Consider the following 11,900-nt stretch of genomic DNA (forward strand, 5'->3'; position numbering starts at 1 on the left):
ATATTGGCTTAAGAAGCTTGTTGACTTGAAGATGAAAGAAGGGACACCTATGTCCAATCATCTGAATGAATTCAACACAATCTACAGTCAGTTGTTAGCTCAAGGTGTTAAGTTTGATGAACCTGTTAGAGCTATGTTCCTGTTGATCACATTGCCGGAAAGTTGGGACACTTTTCGCACAGCTTTGATTAATTCGGCACCTCCAGATGGTTTGAACATAGCAGGTGTAGAAGGAAGTCTGCTTACTGAAGAAACCAATAGAAAGACAATGGACAAAGGCAAAGGAACAGCCTTAGTTGTCAGGGAAAGGACCAAAGAAAAGTACAAAGGTGGAAAGAGGAATCAGTCTCGTAGCAAGTCCCGCAGTGCTAAAGGCAAGAGTGACATAGAATGCTACCATTGTGGCAAGAAGGGTCACATGAAAAGAGACTGTAGAGAATGGAAAGCAGAAAAAGGCAAAGAGAAAGCTGAAGACCATGGTGAGAAGAACAAGTCCTCAATGAATATTCAAGAAATAAATGTGACAAACACTGTTGCAGAGGATGACAGTCTAGTGTCAGGAGACATCTACTTCTTGAAGAATGCAATGGACTCAGCTCTTCTTACAGCATCTGATGGAAATGCACTGAGTGACTGGATTATAGACTCAGGGGCATCACCTTATGTGTCTCCAAACAAGGAGTGGTTTACCTCTTATGTGACCACTTAAGATCATGTTCGGCTAGGCAATGGGAATACATGTGAGATCTTAGGTGTTGGAGATGTACAATTGAAGTTTTAGAATGGCTCTTCTTTCACGCTGAAGAATGTGAGACATGTTCCCGCAATTACAAAGAGCTTGATCAGCACAGGTTTACTTGATGATGCTAGCTACGTCACCACTTTTGGACAGAACATGTGGAAGATATCCAAGGGTTCTATGACAGTAGCACATGGAGTAAAGTCTAGAGGACTTTACATGATTTATGTATCAAATGTCTCTAAAAATGTAATCAATGTAACCGAGTAGCCGAAAGTTTCTTTGTGGCATACCCGGTTAGGACATATGTCCAAGAAGGGAATGGAAATCTTGTCTCGTTCTGGTTATTTGCCTGGCTTTTCATTTAATGATTTTGAATTTTGTGAACATTGTCTGTATGGTAAGCAAACACAGCAGCCACATAAGCATAGAAGCAGTAGAAGAGATACACAGTTGGCACTTGTTCATAGTGATTTGTGTGGACCTATGCCTAACCTATCTCTAGGGGGAGCTTCTTACTTTATGAAATTTATAGATGATTACTCGAGGAAAGTATGGGTTTACTTTCTCAAGCACAAGGATGAAGCGTTTAGTGTTTTCAAAACGTTTGTGACACTTGTGGAGAATCAGAGTGGCAAGAAGCTTAAATGCTTACGCACTGACAATGGTGGAGAGTATGTTTCAAAGGCCTTTCAGGACTTTTGTGAGTCAAAAGGTATAAAATGTGAACTTACTGCTCCTTACAATCCTCCTCAAAATGGTGTTGCTGAGAGGATGAATAGGACCATACAAGAGAAGGTCAGAAGTATGTTGTCTAATGCACAGCTGCCAAATGGGTTTTGGGCTGAAGCTGTATCAACACCTGTTCATCTTGTAAATAGATCTCCTAGCAAGGTTTTGCAGAAGGATTCAGTGCCAGAGATGGTATGGTCAGGCAAAATGCCCTCATACAAGAATCTCAGAGTCTTTGGCTGTGAGGCATATACTCACGTTCCAAAGGAATTTAGGAACAAATTTGAGCCAAAGAGTAGAAAGTGCATCTTTCTAGCCTATGGTAATTCTAGTGAGATGGGGTATAGACTTTGGGATCCCGAATCCAGAAAGGTTGTCTGCAGCAATGATGTTCACTTTAATGAATCCAAATATCATTCTAAACCAGAGAGGGTTGAGGAGATTAGAAGAGTTGTCTTCCAAGAAGATGGACCTGCACGTGCAAGACAAAATGTCAGGGCTCAAGAGGAGCAAGGATAGGATAGAGTGGAACCATAGGTTGTGGCTGAGCCTGAGCCACCTATTGTGCGTAGATCTGGACGTGTCACGCGACCTCCTGATAGGTTTGTTCCATCTATGAACTATGTCATGTTGACTGATTGCAATGAGCCTTCATGTTACAAGGAAGCAGTGAAAATGAAGGACTCCGGGAATTGGCAATTGGCCATGCAGTCAGAGATGACAGCTATGCATAAAAACCAGACATGGAAGCTAGTTAAATTACCATGGGGCAAAAAGGCTCTACCCTGTAAATGGGTTTATAGGTATAAGATCACCGCTCATGATAGTCAGCCAAAGTACAAAGCAAGGCTTGTTGCCAAGGGCTTTAAGCAAGAACAAGGCATTGACTTTGATGAAGTCTTCTCTCCGATGGTCAAAATGACTACATTGAGATGCTTTCTTGCATTGGTTGCCATATTAGATTTGGTGTTGCACCAAATGGATGTCAAGACAGCGTTCTTGCATGGTGATTTAGATGTGGAAATTTACATGCAGCAGCCAGAAGGGTTTGTTGAGAAAGGCAAGGAAGATTGGGTATGCCAGTTGTTAAAGAGTCTTTATGGCTTAAAACAATCACCGAGGGCATGGTACCATAAATTCCACAAGTTTATGCTTTCTCAAGGCTACAAGCGTAGTGAGTTCGATCACTGTCTATATACAAAGAAGGCTAAGGATGGTAGTTGGCTGATCCTTATTTTGTATGTGGATGGCATGTTGATTGCTGGCAAGCACTTGGAAGAAATTTCAACTTTGAAGTCAAAGATGGCAAAATCGTTTGACATGAAAGACATGGGTGAGGCAAGTCATATACTTGGTATGCGCATTGAGAGAGACAAATCAAAGAAGTTGATTTGGTTATCTCAAACAGAGTATATTGACAAGGTTTTGCAACGTTTCAATATGGAGAAGGGAAAGGCACTGAGTGTTCCATTGCCACCATATGTGAAACTTAGCAAACAAGATTGTCCTGTGTCTGAGGAAGAACAGGCTGAAATGGATAAGATTCCATATGCGTCTGCAGTGGGTAGTTTGATGTATGCAATGATTGCTACTCGCCCAGACATTGCATTTGCAGTGGGAGTAGTAAGTCGATACATGTCAAACCCAGGCAAGAAACATTGGGAGGCAGTGAAAGGAATATTGAGATACCTGAAAGCTACAAAGAGTATGCGTATATGCTATGGGAGTCAGGAGCTAAGTGTAAAGGGTTTTACAAACTCAGATTATGCAGGTGACTTAGACAACCGAAGGTCTACGTCAGGGTATGTCTTTACATTGGCTGGTGGAGCAGTATCATGGCGTTCTAGATTACAAGATTGTGTTAATCAGTCTACTACAGAGGCTGAATATGTTGCAGCATCAGAGGCATGCAAAGAATCAATTTGGATTAATCGACTAGTAATAGATTTGGGAATCAAAGAAGAGATGCCTGTGTTATATTGTGATAGTCAAAGTGCTATACAATTGGCTCGCAATCCAGTTTATCACTCAAAGACAAAGCATGTGGATGTGAAGTATCATTTCATCAGGGAAATGCTCGAGGATAAGCAACTTCAGCTTGTCAAAGTTCACACCACAGAAAATCCTGCTGATCTACTTACAAAAGGACTTTCCTCAGAGAGCTTTGCGCATTTTCGCAAGCAGTTAGGTGTAGGGTAGTACATCACTTCTCTACATCTCTTGTATATTAGCTTGTATAGTAGCTTCTCTCACACTTAAAGTACCACATTGGACTTTAAGTGGGAGGTTGTTGGGGTATAAAGCCCACTGTGGTCGCCCAGGTAAGTGGGCGGGCCGCCAGGTATATACACATATTCTTTTGTAAAAACCTAATAAGAACTCACTATGCTCTACACATTACAGTAGAGCGAGTTCACCATATCGTCGTGCTCTTCTTCTCGCACTCTCTCTCGCGTCGCACTTCCGCTCGTACTCCTTCAAGGGACACACAATTGTGGCTCAAATTTAAAGCTGGGCTTTAGGTAGAAATTCTCCCTAAAAAAAATTGAGGAACATGGGTACTGCACGGGACTCAAAGCTCGACTTGAGCCACAAGTGTTCCCTAGAAAATTTTTGGCAACACAAAATTAGAGGCTCGAACTTGGATTTGTTTTTCTTTGGCATTGATGGAACAACTTACACTTTATGAAAAATTTGAACTTGACAAAAAACCTTGCACTTGATGATAAATTTGAAGTGGCCATTTAATAACTCTAGTTTTAGCATCAGCGAGCGTAGCAGGCAAGACTGGAACATGTTACTCCCTATGGACGACCACCACCTGATGCCTTCTGTGACATGTTGCTCCTTGTAGGCAAGAATTACACACTTTCAATTTGCTCAACCTGTCGAAGGGAGGTCGGTGCAATGGGAAGAAACATGTCCACGACGCACTTTGTTCAACATCTCCAAGGGATTAGGTAGGTGCGATGGGAATAAACATATTCACAGCCTTAGGGAGGATTGTCTCATGTCAAGTGGGTGGTTTTTGTAGAATCACCACTCCCTAAACCCCTTCTTGTGCTTTTTCATCCTTGAGGAGATGGTGAGATCCATTTCCAATGGCACTTTTGTATCACTCTCTTGGATCCAAATCGCTGGTATGTTCTTGGAGTGTGCATACCTAAGGAGGCTATTGTGAGCCCCATTTTTGATAGCTCATTCAGATCATCCCTCCCTTGACCCCTCCGTACACTTCATTGGCATGTTCTTGGTTTCATCTGCAAGGAAGAACCAACCGCTTCATAGCCAGTTGCATCATTAATGGGTCCAAGAAGGTATGACATGCTTGAAGTAAGAGCCATGAGGAGTCCAAGCATGTTCAATATACTAGAACCAAATGGAACACAATCCGGTATGATGTGCTAGAAGAAAGAGAAATGAACTTGGAGCTCCTACAGTTGAAGAGATAAGGGCAATGGTGGGTGATAGTTTCATTTACATACCACGGAGGCTGCATACTTACTACTCTCCAACAAGACCACAACACAATTGTGAATGTGGTCTAGAAAATGCAATGTGTATAGATCTTGAGATTATCCATTCCGTAATTCTGGCAGCCCTTGTCTTAATTAAATGCTGGAACTTGGTATCCCATGTGATGCCTTTCTCTTGCTCTATTTTATTCTCATAAAAGGATAATAAGGTTGTGCTTTTTGGTTTGGAGTGCTTTTCTTTGAAGGCAATGTATACTAGTTTGGGCACCCTATGGTGTTTTTGTCTTGATAGTGTGGAGGCTCAAACTTAAGTTCAAGACTCTAGACCATCTTATTTTGGAAATAGGCTTCTGGTGTTCACATGAAAAATGGTATCTCATGTGCTTCCTTATGGTGTTTTCATCTTGATGGTGTGAAGGCTCAAACTTAAGTTTGAGGCTTTAGACCATCGATTTTGGAAATAGGCTTATGGTTATCACAAGGAAAATGTGTTGTTTTTGGTTTGATGGTGTGGAGGCTCGAACTTAAGTTCAAGACTCTAGACCAACTAGTTTAGAAATAGGCTTATGGTGATCACAAGAAAAATGATATCTCATGTGCTTTCTTCCTCGTATATCTACTTGGTTGCGCTAAGGTGTTTTCTTAAATAAGGCTTCCCATTTCTCCATGTAGATTAATCACATCCGTTTAACTCACAAATTAAAACCTACAGACGCTTAGGGTGCTAGTAGTCTCAATTGCCTTTGCTTTTTATAGCAGCTTGTTGAAATAATTATAATAATTTGATTATCTTGGATATCTTCTCTTGTGTCTAGGCATCTATGGACTAGATGGGTTGAGGCTCAAACTTAAGTCTGAACCATCTAGGTAGGAAACAACGTGATGGTATTTTTGACTTGGATAAACTTTTCTTTGAACATTATTCCCTCATGGGGTTTCTAACCTCAAAGGGATGGAGGTTCAAACTTAAGTTTGAGCCTCCAAACCGGCTAGTTTGGGAACATGCTCATGGTGATCTGTAACATTTAATGGCCTAAAAACTTGTGTGTAGCGGAAATTAGCATGAACATAGTGGTCATTTCATTAGAATAGATTCCTAATGAGAATTACAAGAGTGCTTGGGTGGAGAGAGCAACAAAAATCATAACACCTAGTTAGATAGCATGAACAATACTTTCAAAAGAGAGAGAAATTAAGCTATTGACAACATTTGAGGATCAGATTTGCATGGAGCCGGTCCCCCCTTCAAAAGGCTTTGTATTATGGTTTCTCCCATCAAAAGAGACATTGTACAATACAATTCTTTGTGTTCCTTCAAGACTAGCTAGTGCAATGAAGATGAAAGCTTCATGCACTAAACAAAACACTTAGCAAACACAACATCAATTATCCCCGGTCTCAGACCCAAGACCTCACACACATTCGAAGATGGTGAGAGCTAGCAGGGTATGAGAGTAGATTGAGAGGAAGAAGGAGTATCTTACGAGAAAGATGTACATCTCCTCACATAATCACTCATATTAGCATAGCTTAGCTTAGTAATTAGCTTGGTATAGGAGATGAGCATGCATTGAAGCTTGGATCTTGGTTGGATTTGCATCCACATGTCAAGAGTGTGTCGATGTAGGCTTCTATCTCACAAGCTTGGAGTAGGTGATGAGCTCTCCATTAAAGCTTGGGAAGAGATAGTCTTTTTCTTGCTTCTCACATAGACTGTGTGAGAGTGTGTGTGTGATAATGCCTTGCAAAAATCAGCCCCCTCTCTCTCTTGGGCGAGCCCTCTTGCTAATTGCTCTTGCTATCCTCCCATTGGACCTCCCTAGGGCTAGCCAATGACATTTAAGAAACATAAGTGATAGCCTTCTGACATGTGTCCCCCTTTCCCCTTTTGTGAGAGCTTTAGGTAATTTAATAATTCAACTAAACTCTCATTGGACCCCTTTGCCTCCTGGCCAATAGGAATCAGGCAAGCCATTGGGCTGCTGAATGCTCATTGGACCCCTTGGGAGACTGTCCAATAGTCTTCTAGAGGACTTAATTCTCATTGGTTCTTTTATTAAGTGTTTTTTAAATTAATTTAACTAGATTTACACTAGCCTAATTCTTATTGGTCCACCTCCAAGGCCATCCAATAGGAATTGGGTACACCTTGTGGGCATTTGGGCTAGGGAGCTGACATGTGTCCCTCATTCCCTTTGTGTAAAGGGAGCTTGTGTGTGTGTGTGTGTGTGTGTGTGTGTGTGTGTGTGTCTTTCTCTCTCATCCCCTACATGCAAGGCTCGCCCCCTCCTAAGTAGGGATTGCAAAGACTTTTTTGTACACACACAAAGCATCCAATTCCCCTATGGTTGACCTTTGGACACAACCTTTGAATTTTGGAACCTTCGCATTTTGGAAGTATTAATAGGCTAAACATTAGGGTATTTTTAGCCCATTGTTGCACATGGCTCTTTTGCAGATGCCCCCCCCCTTTGGATCCCTATTTTCCCTCCTTTCGATCCCTACTGTGGCCGGTCTGCTAGCTTAACCAATATTCTAGCTTTTTCTCCCCCGACACTTCCCCATATTAAATGATCAGTTTAACATGAGAAAATCATTTAGGAGAATTAGATATTGAATATTATGACATTATCTCTCTCTTGAAATCGTAGTCATCCTCGACTATGGTGTAGAGAAGATAAAGCATATTTATGAGTCCTTTTCTTAGCGGGTAGAGGATCCCTATGTTACCCTACGACATCATTCCACAATGGATGACTAGTCCATTTGGCGCTTGAGAGCCTGAGGCTGCCGCAAGCATGCCTGCACATTAGTCCTATCAATCTTCCATAGTAGAGTGACAAGATCTACTTGGTGTTTGGGAGACGTTGTCTCCGCAAACTTGATCTAAGCATGCATACTACTTCATTTTTGTGCACAATAAAGAAAAAGAGAGTCTTATAAGACAAAAAACTTTGTTCATTTTTAACATTTTGTACATTTGCTTACTCTTGGGAAGCATTGTAAGCATTGACAAGGTTAAGGTTATCCTTAATTGTATGCCTTGCATCCATCTAGCATCTTCAAAAGGATAATTCTTAAACTTAATAAGATATCGACGAATAGTCTTACCGCCTCTTAGTACCTTGTCTTGATGTCAGAGAATGGACTTGGGCTGCAGCATCTCCTCTTGGTCCTCGATCGCCGGTGGGTCTTCAATAGTTGGTTCTTGAGGTGGCTCTCCTTTGTAAGGCTTTAATAGGCTCACATGGAAAGCATTGTGTATGAGCCAATGATTGGGCAACTTGAGTTGATAGGCCATCTCATTGATTGGCCTAAGAATATGGAAGGGACCATAGTACCTTTTTGCTAGTTTAGCATAGTACTTTTGGTGTCCCGTAGGATTCTTGCCCGTCGTGTGTCTTAATCGAGCCTTGGAAAACTTTAATAAGACCCAATCATTTTATTTAAAGGTTTGGGATCTTCTATGCTTGTCAGCAGCAGCCTTTTGCCTTTGGGTTGCTGTGAGATAGAGATAGCATCCTTAATCTTTTGAAAAGATTCTTGTAGGTCCCGGCTATACTCAACTGCAGCGAAGATCTTCCCATGTACCTTAAGTAGCAAGGGACTTTTTGATCTTCCTTCAATTACCTCGAAAGGTGCTTTTCCCGTGGAAGTATTTACAATGTTATTGTAAGCATACTCCACTAAGGGTAAGTACTTCTCCCATTGGGATCTTTGATCTACTTCCGTTACATAGGCTTTTAGTAGATCGAGAATTGTTAGGTTAGCTATTTCACTTTGGCCATCCGTTTGTGGATGATAGGCCGAAGAGAAGTTTAGCCTTGTCCCTAAATTCTCAAAGAGACCCTTCCAAAAATTACTGGTCATTCTAGGATCTCTATCCGACACTATGGACATTGGCAAGCCATGGTACTTGAAAATTTGTGAAATGAAGAGGGTTGCCATTTGATGGGCTTTGATAGTCTTTTTGACAGGTATAAAATGAGCTTGTTTACTGAACTTGTCTACTATCATCCATATTCCCGTATTCCCATGGATAGACTTAGGAAATCCAAAGATAAAATCCATGGATATGCTCTCCCATGGTGAATTAGGGATTGGCAAGGGTTGAAGCAATCTAGGTTGCTTCCCTCTATCAAATTTTGTCTTTTGGCATACCACACATTTAGAAACATACTCTTGTATGTTCACTTTCATGGCAGGCCAATAGAAATATGTTTCAATTCCCTTTAAGGTAGACTGAATCACTCTATGCCCCGCATAAGGTGGAGCATGAGATTCATACATTACTTTCTCACGTAGTGAGTTAGTAACGCATAGTCTATTGCCATAGAGAAGATAACCATCTTGTAAAGTAAATGGTTCTTCTTTCTTCCCTAATGCAAGGGCTGAAATCACATTTCTAAAATCGGGATCAATAGCATACTCATCTATCATTGAAGATAGATCATTGTGAGTTGCTATGGAAACCACATTTACTCTCGGCCGTCTTGAGAGTGCATCAGCTACTTGATTATGCTTGCCAGCAATGTGAGCAATATGAAAATGAAATTATGAAAGGAAATTTGTCGACCTCATTTGTTTGTCGGAGAGCTTGGTATGCATCATGAAGTACTTAAGACTTTGGTGATCCGTTCGCAGAATGAAAGGAGTCCCCAATAAATAGTGCTTCCATGAGTCTAAGGCATGTAGAACTGCAAGGAGTTCCTTTTTATATATGTCTAGAGCTTGCTCAACAGGGTCGAGCCTTCCACTCTCATAGCCTATGGCATGCCCTTCTTGGAGAAAAACAGCTCCAAGGAAATCACCACAAGCATCACATTGGACCTCAAATGGTTTTGAGAGATCCGGTAGTGTAAGCACAGGTTGAGAGATAAGCTTTTCTTTAAGCTTTTCGAAAGCACTGTTCTCCTTATCAAACCATGTATACCTAACGCTTTTCTTTGTTAGGTCATGTAATGGTCCGACAATTTGTGAGAACTTTTCTATGAAGCGCCTATAGTATGCACACATACCTATAAAGCTTCTTAGTTCATGAAGATTCTTTGGTTTAGGCCATCCTTTTATTACCTCTAACTTTGATGAATCCATTTGGATGCCATCTTGAGAGATAATGTGACCTAAATACTGAATCTCTTGCAAGAGAAATTCACTTTTCTTTCGATTAACATAAAGTTTATTCTCTCTTAAAACTTGAAATATTACCTGGAGGTGTTGCTTGTGTTCGTCTAACGAATTAGAGTAGATGATAATATCATCAAAGAACACTCTAGTGAAGGTTCGATGAGGCCTGAAAAGCTTCTCCATCAAGCGGTTGAATGTGGCTGGTGCATTGGTTAAGTCAAAAGGAATGACAATGTATTCATAAAGACCAAATGTGGTGCGAAATGCGGTCTTTACAATGTCTTGATCAACTATCCTTATTTGATGATAGCCACTTTTTAGGTCAATCCTACTGAAGTAGGTCTATCCTTGTAGCTTATCAAATAGGTCTTCTACCCGTGGAACAGGAAACCTATTCTTGATAGTGATCCTATTTATGCTCCATAGTCGACACACATACGATATGTGCCGTCTTTCTTTTGCACTAATAGCACAGGTAAGCAAAATGGAGATGAGCTAGGCCTAACCATGCCCTTCTCAACTAACTCATGCACTTGCAGCATAATCTCCTCTTGTTGAGCTTGAGAAACTCTATAAGGAGGTTTGTTAAGCGGTGAACTTCCTTGAAGAAGTTCAATTGCATGGTCATCATTACCTCGTTTAGGAGGTAGCTCACAAGGGATGTCGTCAATAGAAACATCTTGAAACCCCTTGAGAAAATTGGATAACTCTAATTCCTTTTGGTTGCTTTTATTTTCTTTTGCTAAAGCATTAGGTTCATTTTGAAAATCTTTAACAAAAATCATGTACACGAAAATAGAGCTCTTTATTGACTTGTTGAAAGTTGGTGTATGTACAATGGGGATAGTGTTACCCATTTCCTTAGCATCTATATACATGTCTTTTTCCTTGAACTTAAAGGAGATTCTCCTTTCAGGAAATTTAACATTGGCAGCCAGGTGGTCAAACCATGGTGCCCCTAGGATTAAATCCTCATGCTTCAGAGGAGAGATAAAGAAGTCCTCTTTGTCCACATAGATTTGGACATGAAGCCTCAATTTCCCGATTAAGGGAGTGACTGAAGCTTCTTGCCCCTTGAAAGCACTATCTGCGGGTAGGACATCTCCCATCTCATAAGCTTGTATGCCTAGCTTGGTGGCCAAATCTATAGATATAAAATTGTGAGTAGAACTAGGGTCAAAGAGAATAAAAGCATCATGTTCTCTTACCTTTCCCCAAGCATGGCATAGAGGAGATCCTTTGTGGTGAGTTTGGTGAGTCTCCTCCTCTTGGATTTCAACCAAGGAAGCTCTAGGAGGATCTTGGCGGTTGTTATTTTGGGGACAAGCGTGGTACGCATGCCCTTCTTTGCCGCACTTGAAACACCGGTTATCCTTGCGATAACGCTCAAGCTCTTCAGGAGAGAGTTTTTTTTTACCTTTGTAAACTCCCTTCTCTTTAGCTTTGTTGGAGTTTCCCTTAGGAGACTTTTGGACATTTTCCTTCCCCTTAGGCTCGTTGGAACCCTTGTTTTCCATGGGCTTATTATTTCTTTTATCCCCATTTGGAAATTTATTCGAGAGGCCACCATAGTATGGTGTATTACTGCCGATATGGTACGTGGCCTTTGGGAGTTGACATACTCCGCCATTTCTTCGGTTAAGCCTGCACAAAATTGTTGCTTTTGCTCTCCAAAATCCAACTTTTTGAAGACAGTGGCTTTGAGTTGTAGGTCCCAAAACTTGTCTACATATTTGTGGATGGATTCATAGGGAGAGAGCTTTAAGCTTCGCCATTCGGTGAGTACTTTGTCTTTGGCATCGATGGCAAAAAACTGCTTCATAATG

This window comes from Adiantum capillus-veneris, chromosome 13, assembly GCF_014529385.1.
Source record: "Adiantum capillus-veneris isolate H3 chromosome 13, ASM1452938v2, whole genome shotgun sequence".
Taxonomy (NCBI): domain Eukaryota; kingdom Viridiplantae; phylum Streptophyta; class Polypodiopsida; order Polypodiales; family Pteridaceae; genus Adiantum; species Adiantum capillus-veneris.